This window comes from Manis pentadactyla, chromosome 2 (assembly GCF_030020395.1).
Source record: "Manis pentadactyla isolate mManPen7 chromosome 2, mManPen7.hap1, whole genome shotgun sequence".
NCBI lineage: Eukaryota > Metazoa > Chordata > Mammalia > Pholidota > Manidae > Manis > Manis pentadactyla.
Window position 1 is genome coordinate 232,145,018 of NC_080020.1, and position 22,214 is coordinate 232,167,231.

Below are 22,214 nucleotides of genomic sequence, written 5' to 3' on the forward strand. Positions count from 1 at the left end.
AGCATGCTCCCAGAGCTCCTGCCTTGTCCAGCTGCACTTCCCACCCACTGGGGGAACAAAGGTCCTTCCCCTTCACCCCACCTTTCCAGGACAGGACCCCATGCCCCCATGGCAATTTGCTAAGACTGCGGCAGCAAAGCACCTCAGAATGGGCGGCCTAAACAGAAATGTTCAAATCACAATTCCGGCAGCTGGAAGCCCGAGATCAAGGCTGAGCAGGGCTGGTTCCTTCTGCGGCTGTGAGGGAAGTGATATCCCGTGCCTCTCTCCCGGTTTCCGGGGGTTTGCCAGCCCCCTTTGACGTTCCTTTGCCCCGTCTCTGCTTCATGCTCACATTCCCTTGTGTGTGTGTCCATGTCCAAATTTCCTACTTTTTCTAGGGACATAAGTCATATTGGACAAGGGACTACCTACCCCAGTGACTTTACCTTAACTTGATCATCTGTAAGGACCGTTTCCAAATAAGGGTACAAGTGCAGGACATATCTTTTTGAGGGACACAGCTCATAAATTCTCTCTAATCCTTTGTCTACCATCTCAGCCAGGCAGAGCCAGGCCCTCCCGCCATGCGGCCCACGGCCCTCACATTCTCTCTCTGCTACTCTGAGGCTCACAGGAGGAAGTCTTCTCACTTTCTGATTCCTGCCCCCCTTGTCCATGGGCCCCTCACCTGAGGACATCTTTCTGCCCGTCCCCACAACACAGGGCCTCAGAGCAAGGGCCAGACACAGAACAGCAACGTCAGGTTAACAAGTGGCTCTGAATCCCCCTGGTCTTCAGATCTGTTAGTGGTATCTTCCCTTTGGGCTTGCAATTCTTTTGGGGTGGGGCCCCTGTCCTTTGCTTCTTTCCCCTTTCCCAGGGCACTCAGCCTTTGGGGGCCCTGGAGGAAGCCAGCAAGTACTGGATTTGTCCCACCAACAGGGCCCAAAGGCTGCTGGGCCTACCTGCGTGCTTGTTTTATGGAGGAAACAGGATTGATTGTTTCAGAACCATGAAGGCCTCTTTTTCAGAAAGACACAGAGACCCAATTTCTCCCTAAATTTACTCGTCTCTGAGAACAGAATTTTGCTTTCTGGAACTGGAGCATTCAGTTGCCATTTTTCTATATTTATTTAGGTTGCTAATCTCTTGACCATTGAAGTGCCTCTCTTAGTAAACATTTTTAGCATTTAAACAAAAGTAGCAAGTGTCACTAATTTCAGGCCCACTTGCCATCATAAAGCATGTGACTCTTTGGGAAAAGAATTTGCTGGCTTTCCAGAGCAAGGGGTCTGCCTTCCACAGCCTCTGGCCTCAAGTTTCAAGGTGTGCTTAGGAGTCTCACAGGGCAAACATCCTGTACTTTGTCCCACAGCTGCACCTCCTAATTGATCTAGACACAACACAAAGGAAGCAAATGCTCTCTTTATCTGGCCATGGTGGATGCCGCAAATATGTGCTTCCTGCCACCCCAGTGCCCGTCATCGTTGGTTAGGAAGCCACTCTAGTTGTCAACAGCCTCAGCTTCTCTGTCTGTACTATGAGCATCCTTCCCTGGACTGAAAGCTTGGAGAAGACAAAAAGTGGCACCTGGGAAGTGGGGAAGTGACGATGGACTTAGTATTGTTATTTTTAAATAACAGCTTTATTGCAGTATAATTAACCTATGGTTAACATTCATTCTTTTGAAATACACAATTCAGTGGTTTTCACAGTCATGCAAACACCACGACTGTCTAATTCTAGGACATTTTCATCACCCAAAAAGAAATCCCATCCCCATTAGCATCCACCTCCCATACCGACCCAGGCAACCCCTGATCTACTTTCTGTTTCTGTGGATAAAGAGGAAGATCAGCTTGAGGGATCAGCTTGTATATTTAACACTTTGTTCAGTAAACAAGAACAAAATACAAAAACTCTATAATTCAATTTTCTAGGGAGCTCATTTTCTGTTATTTAAAAGATAAATTGCACAGTCGCAGGGGGGCCATCAGGTGAGAAATTGGGGATCAACAGAGGTGAGGCTTAGAACGTCCCCCCCCCCTTGTTTTGAGAGAAATCTTCTGCATCCGTGGATGTTTTGTTGCCCTTGTCTAGCTTGGATTAATACTTAGCCTATAGGCACAGACCTGATCATCTACATTTGCCCTCTTACAGCACTAAACTATGTTTTCTACCTTTATCTTGCATCTACCTACCACTTCAGCATTTTATTAAAAATAATAATAGAGAAATGTGGTATCCACATATAAATCAAGTATAAAAATCAAATGAGTATTCATATTTGAACTGTTTATAGTTAATAATGCGTGATCAAAACCGAAAGTTTCTGTGATGACTGCCCTTGCACTGTTCACTATGTAAGAACTTATTCACTATGTAAGAACTGGTTCACCATGTAAGAACTTGTTCGTTATGCTTCAGAAGATTGGAGACTGTTGAGAATTAGGCTTGGGGTTGATTAATGATTGTGCATTGAGTCCCCTATACAGAATTTTATTGTTGTTAACAACCATTTGATCCATAAATATGAGAGATGCCCTCTCAAAAAAAAAAAAATGACAGAAGAAAAAAAAAGATAAATTGTGACTTTCCATTAGGATTTGATTGATTGATTTAATTCAATTGCTGAGGGGTGAGCTGGAGAGACTGAGGCAGCAGGGAGCTTGGGTGCTCCCTCTTTAGGGTCTCCAGCTGTGACCTGGCCTCCTGCACCTGGGAGCTGACAACTCCTGGGTGAACCATCGCCCACTAGACGTGCCGCACCGGGAAGCGCAGTTCTCACTGGCAGAGCAGCCAAGACAGCCTCTGCCCACCACTCTGAGCTCCCAGCACCCTGCCACACCATCAAACCCGAAAAGAGCTCAGGGCTGGCTGCGTCATTTCCCACTGATAGCAGTCTGAGGGCCAGCCTTCAATTTCTAGTTTCTAGTTTCTTTGGGCACCTACTGCCCTGCTCTGTGCTGAGCTAGACCAGTAGCTGAATAAATACTTTCTGTTGATGGCCTTGGCATGTAGAAAGCATAATTCAAAGCAGTTTGGGGAGACGGCAGATACTCACATAGCCAGTCACTGATTCAGCATAGATGAATAACTGTCAGGGACAGCACGCCGGCACTGCTCTCTGGAAAAGCCGAATGCAAAGCAGATCTGGACGCTGTCCTCAGGAACTCGCAGTCCCTTTGAATAGGTGCACAGCAGAGGGAGGAGGCAGCGTGCTTACCAACAGCCATGTTGGAAAGTGACACATTAGAAACGAAGGCCCCGAAGGAATGACCGGTGCAGAGCAGGAAGCAGTTGTTTCTACTGAGCTGATGAGCAAGGTGACTCTCTACCCCTCAGCGCGCGTGCGTGTGCGAGTGCACCCACGTGCGCATGCGTGTAAACCAAGACTGAGTCCCTGGGTGATGAGCATTCGCTGTTGGTCAGATGCTCTGCTAACAGCTCCGTGTGCATATTCTCCGTATGGCCTGCAATAACCCAGAAAGACAGGAATGTCGTTATTCCCTTTTTCCTCCAAGGAAACTGAGAAATTTCAGCTCTTGAATAACTAGCAAGAGGACAATTTGAATGGAGAGGCTCTGATTTTGAACCTGTGCTCTCAACCAGGGAGCCAAATTGTGTCTCTGACCCCAGGAGGAAGGGCACAGGAACCAGCTCTGAGCACCAGCAGCCTTTGGACATGCAGGTGGGGAGGGTGTAGCCGCTAGGAAGCAGCAGAGGGGAGGAGGCCTGGGAGGGGGACTGGAAAGGTAAGCAGTGTGTGGCAGAACTGGAATTCTAGCTCACATCATCCCACACAAAGGCTTCCATGCGTAACTCCCACGGTGCCTCCGGTAAGTGGCAGAAACTACATCCATTTCTCATTTATCAGAGGGCTTTATAGGATTCGGGTGCATGAAAGGCTTTGAAAGCCCAGCAAGGCCCGGCAGGGGGCAGGAACAGAGCAAACCTCCAGGGCCAGGAGCTAATCCTCCTGTATGATGAGCGCCCCCGGGGCCCTGTGCCCAGCACCGTTCCACGCCTAGGCCGCAGGAAGTGGGAGTGGGGAGCCACAGGCTAGGCCACAGGACCAGGGGCTGCTGGCGCTTCTGAGAAAGGTGCATCAGACTGCAGAGCACAAGTCGGAGAAAAGTGGAAAGAGGGGCTTCAAGGAGAGCAGGGGCACTTGTTCAGGGTTTACCACCAAGTAAAGTGCTGTCCAAGGAAGAAGTAAAAATTAGTGGATTGCAGCACTTTAAAATAATCCAAATTCATAGTTGCAGCCGACATCCTTAGCAGGAACTTTGGACCCAGAAGGCCAGATCTGAATCCTGGTTCTGTTGTGAGGTTCTGAATCCTGAGTCTGTATGACTTTGGATAAGTTAACCACCCTCTCTGTGCTTCAGTTTTCTCATCTGTACAATGTGGATGATACCGATCTCTCAGTGAGGATGAAAACCTTAATGCAGGTCAAGTGAGGACAGGGTGCCTGGTGCACAGTGAGCCCTGGCAGGTCCTGGTTCTTGTCATGCACACGCCGGCCTTCTGTGTTCTCCACGGCCTGAGATAACAAGGTCTAGAACAGGAGGCCATGCTTCCAAGGGCATGTGAAAGCTTATCTATAAGCCCCCGAACACAGGGCTGATTTTAACAGTTGGTCCTAAGCATGCCCCCAGGATGGCACAGGAATAGGCCCTGGAGACAGAGGGCCATACAGCTAGCAATGGCCAAGTGCACTGTGGTGAGAGAACACATCCCCATCTGCCTGTTCTTGTCCATCCAGCATCCGTTCCCTGATTCTGTAAGTAATGCTGAAAGTGACAGTCCCCTGTGTTGGACAGTGAGTTATAAAAGAAGAACATTGTGACAATTTTTTTGAGCCCCATATAGTCTCACAGAGGATGTTATACATAGTTATTGACGTTAAAAGACAACTAACAAGAGAGCAAAATCCCCACCAATAGTATACTCTTCTCCCACAGGTTTTACTCAGATCAAGTCCAGCTTTCAGTCGGGTGCAGGTGGCCCACTGCGCCCCGAGCACCCCGCAGGACAGCCGGGCTGTTGTCTTCCCCCAGGCAGGGCCACCTGAAGAGGAGTGGGTCTTGATTCAAGGAGACCAGGGCAACAAGGTTTGACTCATGACCCTGGGTGGGAGGGCCGGTGCTCTGCGCAGACTGGACAGAGCCTTGTGGACATGGATGGAGAAACACGGGCCCTTGTCACGGAAGTCCAGCTCTATGTCCTTCTAAAGCCATGCACACGCATTTCACATTAATCCAATGAAGAATTTTAAAACATGACCTAAACAGTGTGTATGCATAGAACATTTAGTACAGTGCCTAGCCAATAAAAACAATTAAAATATTTATAGTAATTTATAAGCAAACCTGTTACTTCCCCTCAGCAAAAGCACTGTGCCCCTAGGGAAGTGAGGCTGCGGAGCCTAGGGGATAATAGCACCGGCTGGGGTTCACAAGGCCCCACTTTGCATCTGTCCTGGCCGAGTAATCGTGGATGAGTTGCTTGCCATCTCTGTGCCTCAGTTTATTCATGTGAAAATGCAGGTGGTAACAGCGGTACATACGTCATTGTGTTGCTATAGTAAGTGACTTTCTCTTTGTAAATCTTAAGACAATCTCCAAGTAAATTCTTAGGGCACATAGTAAATTCTAAGGCAATTTGGAAATGCCTTGGATTTAAAATAATGAAAAATGCCACCCATGGCCTAACGTCAAATTCATGTAAACACTGGAAGAGGATAAACAATGTACTTGCAATGGTTAACTCTAGACTGTGGAAATACATGCTCTTTTAATTGCTTTCTATATGCTTATTTATGATTTCTTAATTTGCTGCAGTTAATAAGCAGGACTTCTACAAGAACAAAGAATGCAAATTCTTTTGCTATAAGGAACGATGCGCTCTTTGCTTATACAGTATTTAAAGCCTTAGACAAAATTATCATATATTCTTCCACCCGAATATCAAGTCTCCCGTCATTATTCCCGTTAGGACATGGGAAGTGTGCAAGGGGGTCCCAGGTGTTAAATCACACTTCTAATTTGTGGTGAAAAACAGAGAAATGGAATTTACACTCCCTCCTAGTGACACTGGAAGACCTTTCTCGGTACCTGTGGTGTGCTGATCTGTCCACAAGCACACCGAATCCTCAGCCTTGGAGTGTTTTGGAGGAAGGCAGCGCCCATACCCTGCCCCGTACCCTCTGCTCTCTTATGTGTGCTCACTGATTCGGAAAACTGTGGCAAAGGGAGGGGGGGCTTGGGTGTCGCAGGGGTCCTGGGGCCGATTCAAATTCCTCCACACCAGTTTCCAAGGTGTGGAGAAAACGTCCAGGGCTGCCTGCAGCAAAGGCCCCAAGCCTGCCGGCCAGACCCCACCTACAGGCCTGAGAAGTCACTTGTTCTTCCTTTCCTTTCCGGGAACACCGTTTCATTGTTCTGAGATTGCCTCTCTCCAACTGCCTGGCCCCTTGGGAGAGAAGCAAGCAAAGGGCTTGGTTAATGATTGGAAGCTGACCCACAGGGGCTCCGACACCCACCTGGGGGAAACGGCAGCCCTGATTCCTGCTGCCTGGAGATAACGCAGAGCTGCTGAGAGGAGGGTGTGCGACCCAGTCACTGCCTCTTGCTGCGGGGCGACTCTGTGACCCACAGTTCCCCTTGGTGCTTTACTGATGTGTATGCCCTAACCCCACAACCGCTGCTTGACGTCTCTGCCTTCCTGACTGACTTGGTGAGTCCGTGTTCTGAATGTGGGACTTCTCCAGATGCTTATGGAGGAAAAATGCTATAAAACATGGAAAGGTTGCAGACTCATGGGGAAAACTGATTTGTAAGACTGGAAAAATAACATCGGCCCAGAAGATACGGTCCAAATGGGGGAAAGGTGTGTAACATGAACACTAATTCTTTTGCTCCCCAGTCACTGGAATCCCTCGGATCCCTCATTGTCAAGCCGAGGTGACCTTGGCCACTCTAGTCTTTAACCTAGGAGAGCTGTGCTGCCCGCACCCCCCCACCACCACTGCAGGGCCAAGACCAGCTGAAATGGGGCAAATCTGGGGCCAGGGAGGAGGGATCTTTTCATCTCTATGAATGACTTGCCTTTCATGTGGACCCACATGACCTAGCACAAGAGCTTCAGTGGGTCCTGGGAGCAGAGAAGAACCCACACTTGGGAAAAATTCATTGCATGCCAGGCATTGGGCCAAGCAGGCACTTCCCAAGGTCTTTAATCCTCCCAAGGACCTGAGGTGAGGTCATTATCCCCTTTTCACAGGTAGGGAAACAGAGACAGGAGGAGGCTAAGTATCTTGCCCCAGAGCTAAGTAGTGTAGCCAGAAATGCAAACCCAGATTCATCTTCCCAGGCCAGAACCTTAGCTCTTAATCACCTACCACAGATAACCACAGATAAGGAGGGCGGGGCCCAGAGCAGCGCAGGGAATCACTTCAGGCCACGTCCAGCTCGCTAAATAGCACCACTTTTTAAACACTGGTTGGGGCCGTTTGTTAAGAGCCTTTTGACTAGAAGCTCCACAACTTTGCACAGTTTAGATAGATGGGCAAAAAATATTTGCAGTGCACCAATCATCTGATAGGCCTAATGGAGGTGGTAGGGACACTGAAATTAATGAGACATTTTATCAGTTTGGGAACAGTGTTCAGAAATCATCGCAATGGCGAATAATCTTGGTTTGTGTGTCTGATCACGGCTATGTAAGTACTGACACTCCTACCTCTTTATCTGGGAATAAGGTTTTCCGTGTCAGTGAATTCGCAGCAACTTGAAATGACCCTTTAAGCATTAAGTAGTGTAAATATAACTGAAACCAGTTTGGATAGAGAGCTTTCTGTGATACCCAAAGCATTTCCCTGTTTCTGAGTCGGGGTACAGAAGTATACATGTTTCCCTCCACTCAGACTGTGAATTCTGGACGCTAAATTACACAACATGACTTTCATATTCCCGCAGTCTGGCATTGAGTCCTATGTGTAAAGGCTGAATACCTGCTTTAGGGACTGAAGTGAACTGAATGGTGAATTGCAATATCAACTCCTCCTGGCAGCGTAGCTCTGGCCCCGGGACACTGACTACCTGCGCGCACACGCCGGCTGTGCCCCCCACCTCGCTCCCAGCGCCTCCTGTTTGCCCCCCTCGGCTCTGTCCACAGCTGCCTTCACAGCCAGGTCCCCACCGCTGTTCAGTCTCTGCTCCAGGGTCACAAAGGCCAGGGGACCTTCCCTAACCGCCCTGTGCCGCACCTCAAGCCATCCTCCTCCCTCGCCCACCTACAGGGAGGCCACGTACTGATGCAGTGACTCCTCTGCCCTTTCCTTGAGAACAGGAACTTGGTCCGTTTGCCCACTTCGGGTTGGCACAACCCAGCTCAGAGCCTGGAGGTCCACAATAAGAGCGTGTTGGCCGAGGGAGGCAGAGAGGCCGCGAGACCCTCTCCAAGACCCAAGTAGGTGAAGGGGTCTCCTCCAGGTCACGTCGGCGAGGGACAGATGGCACGATGGGCATCGACGCTCCAGAGGGGCAGTGGGTGGGGGAGAGCCTCACTGTCTGCTCCCCAGGGTCCTGGTTCTGCTCCAGTCATCGAGGTCACCGAAATAGCCCCCTGCGAGGAGGAGCGTCAGTGGGTGCCATCACCAGCCTGAGCCCCCCTCACTCTGAGCCAGCTAGGAATGCTGGAAAACACGTGTTCTTGACTAAAAAGTGTGGAGCCGATTATTTCCTGGGTCTTCAAAGGTCGAATTCACGGTGTCCAGCCCTTCTCTCACCGGTGTACTTGAAGGATGACATCTTGACAGGGCGGCGGGGTGGCCTCGGCTCGCACGTCTGGAGCCAGCGCCCCGAAACAGGGCAGGCGCTCGCACGCAGCAGGCTGTTCTCGGGGCCTCGCGGGGCCACCCTCGGGCCCCTGCTTTCTACAGAGAAGGTGGCAAAGACTCAGAGAGGTACAGCTGTGACTAGGAGCTGCCGGGGGCAGAACCGGAATTGAAAACGAACTTTGACAAGTGTGGGTGGGTCCCAGACTGGAGGGACCCCCCCCCTGTGCCTCGATGGCACGAGGCCCTGAGCCCCGGGCTGCTTCTCCAGCATCCCCCTGGCAGGTAACCCACGCATCATTTTCAGAGCCGCCTAGAGAATACCTTTCTTCCCCAAATGAACTGCACATTTTACTCACCCTTTTTTATTGTTTTTTTCCCTCCAAATTAAATAAGTGAGTTGATCGATTCTACACTAAACAGAATGCATGTGGGCCAGCTACAAAAAGTGGGCCCTCCTGTCGCTGACACGGAGTGCAGGGACCTCCAGGGCTGGGCCACAGGCCCCCTCAAAGTCAATACCACAAGTTCTGGTAGAATCTTATGGAGAAGTCTTTAAAAAGACCTGACTGTAAAAACTGTGTGATATGCCTAGAAACAGGGCAGAGGTTACTTAAATCATATGGTGGTTATATCAAAGCATGATATTCATCTTTTGAGAAATCATTCTTGGAACAATTAATACCAAAGACTACTTTTCAATATTAGGTGAGAAAAAGAAAAAGACTCAATATTTAGAATGCTGCGAATTTTGTAAAATACGATGTGTATCTGTGTGTGCATTTGTGTTTGTAGAGAAAGAGAACAAGAGTATATCAATATTTAGCAGTACTTGTTGAGAGAAGGTAATTCTGTGTGCTTTTCATTTTCTATTTTTATGATTTCCTGTATTCCAAAATCTCTAATGTATATATATAAAACACATCAAAAAATCTGTTTTAATTATATTTACCTCCTTTCCAGGTAATAAAAGGGTTTCACAAGAGATTTCTGGTGCTAATTAAAACTCTTCTAGACTCTATGGAAACAAGAGCTCCCAAATTCTTTTGAAAGATAGAGAATAAAACTGATACAAAGCCTGGCAAATGATGGCATCAATTTCATATCTGTAATTAAGTCTATGTGTGTGACATTTGCCTATTTGTCTTTTTTATTTCTCTGGGCATCAAAACCCTCTTCCTGTCCTGAGGAACTTCCCTACCTTATAAGTGTTGCTGCCTCTCACCACCAAAGCTACTAAAAAAGACCAGGACACATGTTCCCAGCCAACTGGATGAAACTATTCTGAACCTGGAATCAGAAATGTAGAGAGATCCCCATGGTGGCAGCATAGCATTTGTGGGGGACTCACAGCTGCTGGGACCGTGGATGTGTTCCGTATCAAGGGCTGACACAGGTAACCACCTGTGAATCCCTGTGTTTCCCTGAAGTAGCCCAGTGGCTTTTGTGGTGTGGTGGTTTTGGGGCATGGTGCTGATGCTACTTAGCCTTCCTTGTTTTTTTCTGTTTCCAAATGAGATTCTGCAGCCTTCCTGAAGATTCTGTTCAATACATTTGTTTACTATTCGTTAACCAGCGTTGCTTTCTACTGCTTGCACCTTAAAGGCCCTGACTGCCTGGGGTGTTTGCTCCATGCAAACAGCACAGTACTAAATGCACATGCGCTTATAGTTCAGAAAATACTACAGACTACAGACACACCATGCACGAGGGCTGCTGGCTTAGATTCTAAGAAAATATAACCTTCCTTTTAGGAAGCCTGAGTCCATTAGTGAACTCTACTAATAGGTCAAAAAAAGTAATAGCTAGTAAATATTTTATTAGCATGTTTTGAATCTTGCTAATAGGAACACCAACTATTTCAAAAGTAACAAGAGTGAAATTTGGCATCAGGCCATTGCTCTATGCTTAGTGTCTGCTGTTTCTTAGGACTTTTTGTGGGATAATTAGAGAAGCTTCCATAGAATTACGTGAGCAACAATGAATATTTTTATTTTTGTGTTCTTCAACCTAGTATTTTCTTACCTCATTATTTACCTACATTATGTATATAAAACATAATTTTCTAACTATGGCATAGTAAATTTATGGCTAATTTAATATGTTAATATTTTTAAGAAATGAAGTGAATGATTTTTATGTTTTGTTTTTAGAATATTAACTACAAAAAAGCATTAAGTAGAATAAGATTCATTACATGCTATCTTTCATTCTGAAGAGTGTCAGAGACCTTTACATACTATAAAAAAATTAAGCAACAAAAACAGAAAAAGAAAACCCCCAAAGCTAACAGACCCACCACCATCCGTCACTGAAATGGAGCTAAAATTGCTTCCTTTTCTTAGCCTATTTGAAGTCTTACATCTCAGGAAAAAAAGAAAACCAAGCTTAAACTACTAAAAAAAATACCAAATATTTTTCTACGTAATTAATATGATCTGCTGATTCTCTTTCATGTAAGTTGTTTTACGTAATTCGGAGTTTTCAATAATGGAATTAGTTGGAAGTAGGAGAATTTAGGGTTTGGAATCGGAATGGAGTCTCTGTGTTTGGTCTCCAGAGAAAGAGAATATGAGATATATTGGAGGAGATTTAATTCGGCAATTGGCTCAGGGGCTTCCGTCCTGATCTGCCACTTGCAAGTGGAGACCAGGGAAGCCACTGGTGTAATTTATTCTGAGTCAAAAGGTCTGAGAACCAGGGAAGCCGCTGGGCCAAAGGCTCAAGAATCAGGAGCTGCGATGTCCAAGGGCAGAAGAAGGACATCCCAGCTCCAGGTCAGGCAGAGAGAGAATCTAACTGCACTGCACCTTTTTATTCTAGGGAGGCCTTCAAAGGATTGGTGGGGGTGATCCTTACTGGGTCAACTGATTCAAAAGCTCATCTCTTCCAGAAACACCTTTGCACACACACCTGAAGATAACATTTGGGCAGCTCTCTGGGCACGCCTTAGTCCAGTTAAGTTGACATGGAAACTAACCATCCCAGGGTCCACTTTGGACTCCTCAAAGTTTTCTCTAGAAATTAGCAATTGGCCTTTCCTATAAAACAAAGCACCATGGTTGACAGTTGTCAGCATAATAAATAATCACACCCCTAAGGCACACATCCCCAAGAAGCCCCATAAGTGACTCAAGAGCATCTCTGCTCAGTTGTAGAGCAAGCCCCAAACCCTGTTTTCCCTGGGGATTTACTTCTGTGCAAATGAGTGGGAAAGCCAGCATTTCTCAGCTCACCCATTCATTCCACAAATGTTTGTTAAGAACTCAAGAGCCCCAAGTGCAAACAAATGCAACAGCCATAGAAAGCTGCAAAGAAAGAAGGAGACCGGGGACTGGTGGCATGGTAGACAACGCTCTCACCTGCAGGCCACAGGCCAGGCGCTGGGGCTGCCACAGGTCACCCTGCTGCCTTGGGGGAGCCAGGATGTGCAGCTGCTTCTATACAATTAAGTAATATCATTTTTGAAAAGATGGGGAAATATTTGTAAAATGTTTGACACATAGAAGGTCTTTAATATATTGTAGCTTTTATTGTTGGCAAAGCTGGTCCAAGACAACTCTGGCTGGCCTGAGAGTTTGCTCCTAACTCTGAAATTTCATTATAATTCCCTTGACATTGTTTTCTCCCCTAGTCCCTACAGTAGGTTGCACAAATATGGTCCAGTTCTGCCAGTGGTAATCAAACTGTTCTGGTCGGCCTGGTTTTCTGGACTATAAGTCTCATGTCCCAGAAACCAGGACACTAGGGCACTGGGAATTACCTGCACTCCAAAGGCATACATCTAAAGCGATCACTACGCCTCCTCTTTATTGCTACCCTAGATAAGTTTAGATGGACGGGGTGACTCTGTTACATGGTCCCCCAAATGCATCCTTACAACACTTAATAAGGAGCTATCATTACAGGTAACTGGAAGAAATAAGACATTACTTTGCAATTGAGATGAAGAAGAAAGGCATAAATCTGAAATGAAATATCCAGTATCTCACCACAAATGTAAATGGCATCCATATGATCATGTCACTTTAGCAATGAGTTAAATAGTTAACAGTGTCCCAAGGTGGGGCGATCAGGAGGGGATCCCCTGGAACGCTGTGATGGAAGGCAGACCCGCCTGAGCTGGTGAACCAGGAGCGGGGCTTCCAAGCCCCCGTGAGATGTCCAGAGGGAAGGCGGCTTCAGCACTTGCTGTTGAGGCCTAACAACACCACACTTTTGGTTGCTCCACTTTACCGCTTATGGCGTCAGGTCTGGCTTCATTCTGGCTTTGCCCCTGATGGCCAAGCGGGTACAGCTGCTCCAGGCCCCACGACGGCCCACAGCACCATCCTGGAGGGGCAAGCAAGCCTCTTCCCTTGGCCTGAGTCTGGCGGTCTGCCTGTCTCTGACACATACTGCAGAAGTAGGTGGGGTTACACCGGTAACGCTGGTGAGAACCCATGCCTGGCTCTGGGTGTGTGCAGGGAAGAGGTGGGCGTGCGAGTGGGCAGAAGTGCCTAGTGGCGGGGGAGCGATGTGGACATTGTCAGCTCAGGGCCCACCACAGAGAAGATGGGATTCAGAATCGACTCTCCTTCCGATAGGATCAAAGTGTGACTTGCTGACCAAATTCACAGGGAAGGTAGGGGCAGAGACAGAAGCCAAGTCAGCAGAAGCCAGCTCTGTCGTTTACTGGCTGTGAGACCTTCACCTCCTGATGGAGCCGTCAGCTGCAAAACGGCAACAGCAAGAAGCCCTGCTCCCTTGGACTGCTGTGAGGATTGACTACGCCATTGCATGTGGACCCACCACTAGTCATGCCCACACCCGGCAAGCACTGCACCACCCTAGTCCTTCTGTCCCAGGCTCCCTCCAGGGCAGCAGCCCACTTGCTGTTACTCATGCGCCCTGAGGAAGTGCAGGAAGGAGGGGCAAAAAGCAGCCGCTTGCTCTGTGGGTGGGCCTCGTCCAATCAGGTGGAGGCTTTGAGACCGCAGCAGACTGACATCCCCTAAGCAAGGGGGACTTCTGCCCGCAGACTGCCTTCCGCCTTCTTCTGCCCCATCGGCTCTTCCTGAGCTGAGCTGTGCCCCTTTCCTGAGTCTCCAGCCTGCTGGTTTATCCCATCAGTTTCTTGCGGACTTGCCAAGCCTCCACAATCACCTGAGCCAATCCCTTGTAACTAGTCTCCTTCTATATACACATTCCATTGGTTCTGTTTTTTCTGGCAAATTCTGATGAATATACCTCCTAATTGAGCTGCCTTAGAGGAGTAATTCTGTAAGTGGAACCTGACTGGGGGACTGGCAGGCCCTATCAGCACTAGGATGCTTCCATGCCTCCTGGTAATTCTTTGAGGTGTCTGGTTTGTTCCTTTCCCAGACCACTTTCTGGGCCAATTGTGCACTTTCTGCTGCATAGGTCCTACCTGGGAGCCACCTCTAGGCAGCCAGCGAGCAGTCCTGGGAGGGCCCTGATTACATCACTCATCTAGGTTGCCGTGTAGCGAGGATTAAGCATGTTTTCTGCACTTGGCCAACTTCTCATGTGCTTTCTGCTTTACAAAACTTCCCATCAACCTTGGACTTTAGCATGAAAGATGTGCCCTTTGGTTTTGCTTCAGTTACCGTTCTTTCTTGCTCAGGCCTAGGTTAGTCAATGGGTAGCAGCTCCTGTTGTAACCGAGCCTGGGTTTTCCGTTCCTCTTTCTATTTGAAGTATATAAATGCCATTCATCACTATCAAATTGTACCTCGTTAGCATGACAAACCACTCTAAAACGGCACCATACCATCTCCTCCCACTCTTCCGGTCTCGTGTATGCATCTCTATGGCCCCGTTCCAATTCTGAGAATTCTGCAATCAACAATTAGTTGTATTTGGGAGGTAAGAATTCCCCTTACATTACACAGGGTAGTTATTTTTTTAATCTGCTCCCTGCGATTATGTGGAAAAATGTCCTTGCTTCATTTTTTGTTATCTCTTGCAAAACATCTCCATCTTCTGTTTTATTTTGTATGTTAAAGCATATAACAAATCGTTCATCCCAGATGAATCCCTCCTTTCCTCCCCTCTCCCTGGGAGCCTAGTTCTAGAGCTTCATTTCATTGGATGCCTGTTAGTGTAAGTCAGGTCTCAGAAAGCTTGAAAATGTTAATTAAGTACAGAGCACCCTTCTGAAGCAAAGATGACGATCCAATTTTCCAGGTGAGTAAAAACCCAAATGCACAATGCCTGACTGGCAGTAACAGTTGCCCGCTACTTGAAAACCACCCCACTTCATCACCATGCCTTACGCTGCTAGGCACGATGCGCGCCCGGGCCATTACCCCACTTTTCAAATGAGAAAACGGACTCAGAGGTTGAGTCAGTGTTAGAGCTACATAGAACACTCAGAATTGCTCATTATTCAGGCCTGTAAGGTTCCCAGTTTTTATTTTCTCATTGCACCCCACCCCAGTGTCACTCAAAGAGCAAGTGGGGAGAATAATGGAGGTGTGGATTTGGCGTGGTTTGGTTTTACACCAATGCTCAGACTCCATCCGTGGGCCCTGGGTCTCAGGTCTGACTGCGGGGTTGGGCAAGAAGCACAGGGAGTGCGGAGGCGTGAAAGGTTTGAATGCCAGGGAATCCAGGTCAAAAAACAGGTGTCCCTTTCCAGAACAAACCAAGGATCGAACCGGCCCCTGGCTCCTGCTCGCCTGGGCTGCACCCCACTGCTGCCAGTGCCAGGCTCCAGGGACATATCACAGCTCCCACTCCAGGCGGGAGCACCTTTGTCCTGCCTGCTGGTGGCTGCCAACCCTCCACACCACCTTCCCATCTCCTTCAGGGCCCTGCGCCTCCCGCAGCAGAGCTCACAGGACGCCCCTGGAGAGGGCAGGTGTCTCTGGCTCGGCTGACCACAGAGGCCTGGCCATCCCGCGTCTGTGTGCTCACCACCACCACTCGCCACAACCACACAAGAGGAAACATGACCATGGAACAGAGGCCGCAAGACTAGGCTGTGTTTATTAACAGAAACCTTACTACTTGACTCCGAAATACTGATATTTGGCAGAACAAGTTTTGTTTCGTGTGATTCCCTCACTGATTTAAGAGTTACGGGTCTCAGAAGCGGTCTGTGGCCCAAGAGCCTCCGAAGGAACCGAATACAATAATTAAAACTATAGATTCTAGGTCTCATTCCAAGCACACTGAATCAGTATTTTGGGAAGTGGGCCCAGAAGCCTGTATATTTGTTTGTGTGATTTTGATGTCTGTTTGGTAAGTTTAGAAGCCAGATTTGTGTTTCATGTAAAGTGATGTTATCTGCATTAATGCTATAATATGTTTATGCTTTCTCAGTTGAAGAAGTTTGCCGACTGAAATAGCATTATAAAAATTGGTTTTCAAGGAATTACATCAAACTTGAGTTTGAGTGTTTGCTGTCCTGGAAAATAATTTTGGCTATTAACCCCATTATAGAATTCAACCCAGGAGTTCCGTCTCAGGAGAGAGATACCAGGGCCTTCAAAACCACAGCCCATCCCCCATCAGCAAAACAAAACATGGGGCCAATCGCCATTCTGTTTGGGCCCCTGAGTGTTTGAAATGTTCTGGATGTGAACCTCTTCAGGGAGGCCTTGCATTTCTGTCTGCTGGCCGCATAGTGCCTGGCTGTCTTGCCCTAGTCCTCCATTACATTGCCTGCTAGCTCTGAAAGCATGGTTTATACCAATGCCTGCAAACTGGCACTCCATGTGTAAATAAATAATAGGCATTTGTATCATTTCTTAGACCTGAGAGGAACCTCAAATACTATTAAGTTCAGGCACCAATTTATGCATGAAAAGGCAGAGAACCAGAGAGACAAAGCCAGTTACCTCATTCCACACAGCTCAACTAGCAACTTGATGACTTGACCGAACTGGACTCCATCCCTTTATTGCACCCACTGTCCCTAAGGATACCACGTCCTCTCTTCTCTGTTCCAGAGCACAGGCCTCTAATCTCATCTCACCATGCAAGTCCAGCCATTAAATTTTTGAGCAGGCACCTCCAATACATGTGTTATTTTTAAACTGATATACAGGTACTACCATTAATCCAATCATTGTTAAGAAAGGATAATCTCTTGCTTTTTGTAAGCTAGACAGAAGACCCCGCGTGACCTGAGGATGCTAAGCAACCTCTTCTGAAGATTTCTGAGTTAGATGCGACTTCTCAATGCAGAACGGATGTCAGTCCTTCTGACTTGACCTCTTTGCCTTCCTGTGTGCTTACTGGATGGATATGAGGCTGAGAACTGTCTTTAACCATCACCTGTCTTACCTACAGAGTGACCCCAAGTGACCAGCCCCCTTCCTGAGACAACCTTGCTCTGGGGACGATTGTGAACTGCAGCAGTAATGGCGAGGTTTGCCCTCACTGTTTAAATTACTTCTCTGCTGTGTTTCTAAGAGGTGCCATCTATCACCATGTGAATGACATCCTTCAAGTGTCAGAGCAGTAGGCTACTGCTGAAAAGCCTGTTCCAGGAGGAAGGCGTCCCCTGCCATGTCAATAAATGCCTTGTTTCATCTTCCTCCAGGGGGAGAGAAAATCGCATCCCTCTCTGCTCTCGGCCCTGAAACCCTGCTTACTCAGCAGGGGCCTCTTCTTCACTCCCGCAGGTTTGGAATCGGTGTTCCCAGCCAGCTGTTCCCTGAACCCTGCCGGAGAAGCTTTCTGATTTGGGTTTTCACTCGGAGCCATTCATTCAGTGCACATTTCAGGCAGCTCCCACCAGGCCTCTGTCCAGGTCTGGGGACTGGAGGCCCAACCAGACAGAAGGGTCCCTGCGTTCTCAGGGTGTTGGCCCCACGGCAATGCCTTAGGCTTGCTGTGCTCCTTTTGAGAGTCCAGGGTATCCTTTACTACTCAGGACACCTCCCGCATGGGCTCTGAGAGGTTATTCAAATGCAAGGGAAGCACAGCGTGGCTCGGGAGCTTCCCCAGGGACCAGTGGCAGGAGGTGGCAGAACTGAGACTGGAACCAAGGGTATGCAGGTGCGCAGCTGGGCTCGGCCCTGCTAAGCCTTCTCGCGGGGCCCCATGGAGGACGGCGAGCCCAGGGAGGTGCCCTGGGCGCATAGGCCGCGAGGGGGAGGAGCCGGGCCCTGGGGCCCCGATGACAGCGTGCCCCAGGCCAGCCCCTCACTTCCAGGAGCCCGCTCTGCAGGTCACCCAGAGGGTGCCCCTGCTCTCTCTCAGGCTGCCACCCCCGTGCTTCTCCACGCGGTGTCACATCATGGGCCAAGTGCCATCAGACCGCGGCCTCTGCCACTTCTTTCTCCTGTCTCGCCTTTCTTTCCCTAATCCAGATAGAACAGATCTCATCTTCTTCCCCAATCATCCGCCTCCCTTGCCCTTGAGGTCACGTCTGCTTGGTTAGTTGCTCTCATGCGATCTAGGATCACCGGCCAGGACATCCCATGCGTCCCCCACGCTGGTTAGCTGACTGGCCATCTGGTCCACCCAACCTGCTCCCTTCCCACCTGGCCCGACTCCTTTCTTAGCACTTTGTACCCGACCTCACTGCGTCTGCTCATCTTTCTGGATGATACAGACTCGGACTGAAATGTAGGACCCGAGCCTCGGGGGGCGGTGGGCTGCTCCCCTGCGGCCTCTCCGGCTACTCCAGCTGCGATGTTCTGTGTTGCTTCATGGGCTTCGTGCTGTACGTCTCCTGCTAGCTCTTGGACCAAAACCACTTTTTTATTTATAAGAAAACACTAGCAAGTGAAAAAGGGTTTAGGCAAAACTGATTCTTCCAGAGCTTTTTGGTATGATTTTAAATTACGTTGAGTAGAAATATTTAAGAAAAAATTTCCTACTTTCCTATCTTGTTAAATAGGCTATTATATATATGATTTAAGCTTTTTTTGGTGACATCACTGTCATAAACACTGATTTTTGTAGGGTGATATAAACAGTGATACACTCAGCATCACTTGGGGAGAGCTGTGTGTCCTCCTACAAAATGATCTGTGACTTCTGGGACTTTCTTTTGCTGTTATAGCTTTCTTGTGAATCTGTCTCATTCTCCTTCTGTTTCTGTTCTTCAGATTCTGTACGTCTCTGAAGGTATTGCTTTGGACTCAATGAGCTGGAAAACCAAAATTTTAACTCTGAAGGGCAAAATAGGAAAAAATGGTATTTGAGGAGCTCTTCCTTTTACCATGCCACATGCTAAGCCCAGTGAGATTTACTCTAATCTGTCAGTGAAAATGGTTGTGAAGAAGGGATGATGCCCCCAGAAAACAACCTGCTGGCAAATGGGCCGTGCCTCTCTGGAGGCATGCAGACAAATGGGAGACACTGCAACATTTTCAACTTGGAAAACAGCTCTGCAAACATAAAGCAATTCTCAAACAAATTTTTGCTATAAATATTTCTTAATAGTAACCCTAAACTTTCAGTGGGTAAATCCAATGTCCTATTTGTGATGTAATTGTGAAAACACTTGACATGTCTTTCTCTCTTTACCATTTTTTTAAGCTTTCTTTCAACTTTTGGGAGTTTTACTAAATTCTTATCTTTTTTCCAACATTTAACATATCATCTTAACTCTTTGGCTATTTAAACTGTTCTTAGTTTTAATCATTGGATTAAAAGAAACACAGATCCACTCAAATACATACAAGGAAACAGGGGTCTGTTATGGTTTTGATTTGAGCAGATTTAAGTGAAAATCTGAGTAACTGTGACTTACGCAAACACAGGCAGTTGTTGGCAATGATTTGGCAGCTGGTCAAGGATTCTGGAATCCCTTTCCCTCTGCTTCATGCTCATCCCTGTAGCTCCAGCCATTATGTCCACATCCCACATGGAAGGAGTGAGAAGTTGCAGAAAGACACATACCCACTCGGCGTGCTTCCCTGTAGAGGTATTTCCTTGGAGGTCTCACTGACAGGCATTCACTAACATCTCCTTGATCAGAACTATACCAGAGGACACCTCTCTTGGCAAGGGAGGCAAGGGAAGGTAGTCTTTTAACTGGTCATATTACCATTCAAGTCAAAATAAGTTTTTGGTAGTAAAGAAAAATGGCCAAATAACAGCTGGGTCAGCTGCCAGTAGCCACTGATTGACTGGCGTAAAGCCCAGTGAATGAGCCAGACAGCCAGGGGTTCCTCCTCTCCCCAGACACATGGGATGCCTTCTTCTCGGAGCCGTGCAAGTCCCCTCATGCTTCCTCTGCTTCCCTGTTTGTCTTCCGGGTTTGCCGTCCGGTCTTGACCTCCCAATTTCAACTTGTAATAGCTCCTCCTGCTCTAAGACTCACTCCTCAGTCAAATCCTGCAGAGAGCTAAACCCATCTGTGTGTTTCTCAGTCCCGTATCTGGGAAGGAGTCCGACGGCTAGCTCAGCCGACTCTTGAGTGACACCGAAGGAGTTCCAGGGCACAAACAAGCCTGTTATCTTTGGTTTGTCCTCTAGTTGGTGGCCACTCTGACAAATTTTGCGCATCGGGATTCTGTGCAAAATGCAGTCATTCAGTCCAGCTAGGAAGGGTAGCACAAAACCCTGTAGAGTGGGATGTGGAGGGCAGCAAATGATGGGTCCCACTGGTATGTACACTCAAGCTGGACACAAATATCTAATTATTTCACAGAAAGACAAATCTAGAGGTCAATCTCACCTCTCCTAATTTTTTCAGATCTACTCACAAGCTGCCATGATTAGATCCACTCTTCTGTTTGACCACACACGAAAACTTCACAGCTCTGCAGTTCAGTCCGATCAGACGACAAACACAGAGTGCTAATGAGCTGTCCTGCTCTGGCCACCTTCCACTCCCACTGTTTTCAAAATACCCAAATGCATCCCATTTTTATGAAGTCACATGTGCTTTAACAGATGTCAAAATCAGGTTTCAGTCATCTCAAATTCACCAAGCTACGTATGTCATAAGAGTTTTACTTTCAGGTGGAATCAATGTATCTTCTGACACAGATATGACCATCCATATTTGGGTAAAGACATTCTGTCCAGGCATATTATTTTTATGGGGCTTTGTAGATAAGCAATTGATAAGAGTAAGGATACCTCACCTCTTCCTTCCATTCCCAGACTTACTAGACTAGCAAAGTGAAAGTTTTCATATTTGATATGTTTTCCTACCAGTGACATTTTTGCCAGAGATCTCTTCAAAAAATTTAACTATTAAGTTAAAAGTGATTTCTTTTTTAAAAAAGAAAAACCCACATCACTGAAAGCAGGTAGTATAATAAGTAGTACAGCAAGTCCCAGTGAGGAATTGGAAACACATTCAAGAAGATCTTTTGGTGTTCATTTCAAGAAACATTTTTGACTAGGTGAAACCTATACAGGGTCTGTTTTTTGTTTCCTTCAAAATATAAATAAAAATAAAATCCTTCCAAGCCAAAAGACACCCTAAAATATTCAGGAATTAAGTAAAGCACTGACTGTATTATATAATGAATAGACAGTGTTGCCATAGATAATTCTGATGTTTGTTTTTTTGGTTTGTAGTAAAAATTGGTATTAACTGAGAACCTAGGAGCAATTGTTGTAATTGTGCACTTGAAAATTTGTTAAAATACAACACAAGTGTTTCTACAAAACCAAATTTAATATGCAACAAACACTCACCATGTAAACACTTCTTTAAAAAAAATGTGATAACTCCAAGGATACAGGATTTCATAAAAGCATTTTATATCAAGAATCTTGGTACAGTATGATTTCTATGTCAAAATACATTTACACTGTAAATTGTTGATAGGAAAAAGAAAAAGACACAGAGAAATGGAGTTTGCTGGCATTGAATTCAAAGGCATCAGCTGCTCCCTGATAGGTTTCCTTCATTCTCTACTTCAAGCATTTCTGATAAAACATGTTCATCTACCCTTCTATATTCTGGCTATGCTTTTATTTGCTCAGTTGGCCAGTTAAAAAATCCTGAGCCATAACCACGCTGATTACCATGGCTGGCAGCTCTCAAACCTGCCCAGACCATTTCTGGGGCACCCAATCCCTCTCCAGACTGACACTCAGAACTTTTCAGACCTATCTCTGATACCAGCTTCGAGGACTACACTTTACGAACTGAACAGTAGTTATCAGATGCAAAACTGGAAGAAAGTCACATAAAAGCCACGAGTGCAGATCGATCACACAATTTTATTAGAGTCTTTTGAACAAATGTATTCCTCTGTGAAAAAAACTCTTGCAAAAGAGACATCGGGGTATACTATTTTTCAACCCTGAGCAATAACACTGCATACCAAGGAGGGTGGGTCAAGAAGCTGGTTCGACTGAAGCACAAGCACAAGCCACTGATATTCTCTATGTGATCAGGTTTTTACAAAAAAATACATAGTTTTCAATAAATAATGCTTAATTTTACAACTTTGATACA

The 22,214-nt window shown here is 47.0% G+C and overlaps 1 long non-coding RNA gene across 1 annotated transcript; it reads left to right on the plus strand.

Annotated features, from left to right (window-relative positions):
* Window positions 1–3,391: 3,391 nt before the first annotated feature.
* Window positions 3,392–5,336, plus strand: LOC118910532 (uncharacterized). Its single transcript, XR_005024025.2, has 2 exons — window positions 3,392–3,821; window positions 4,950–5,336. It is a non-coding gene; the product is annotated as an uncharacterized LOC118910532 (long non-coding RNA).
* Window positions 5,337–22,214: the final 16,878 nt, after the last annotated feature.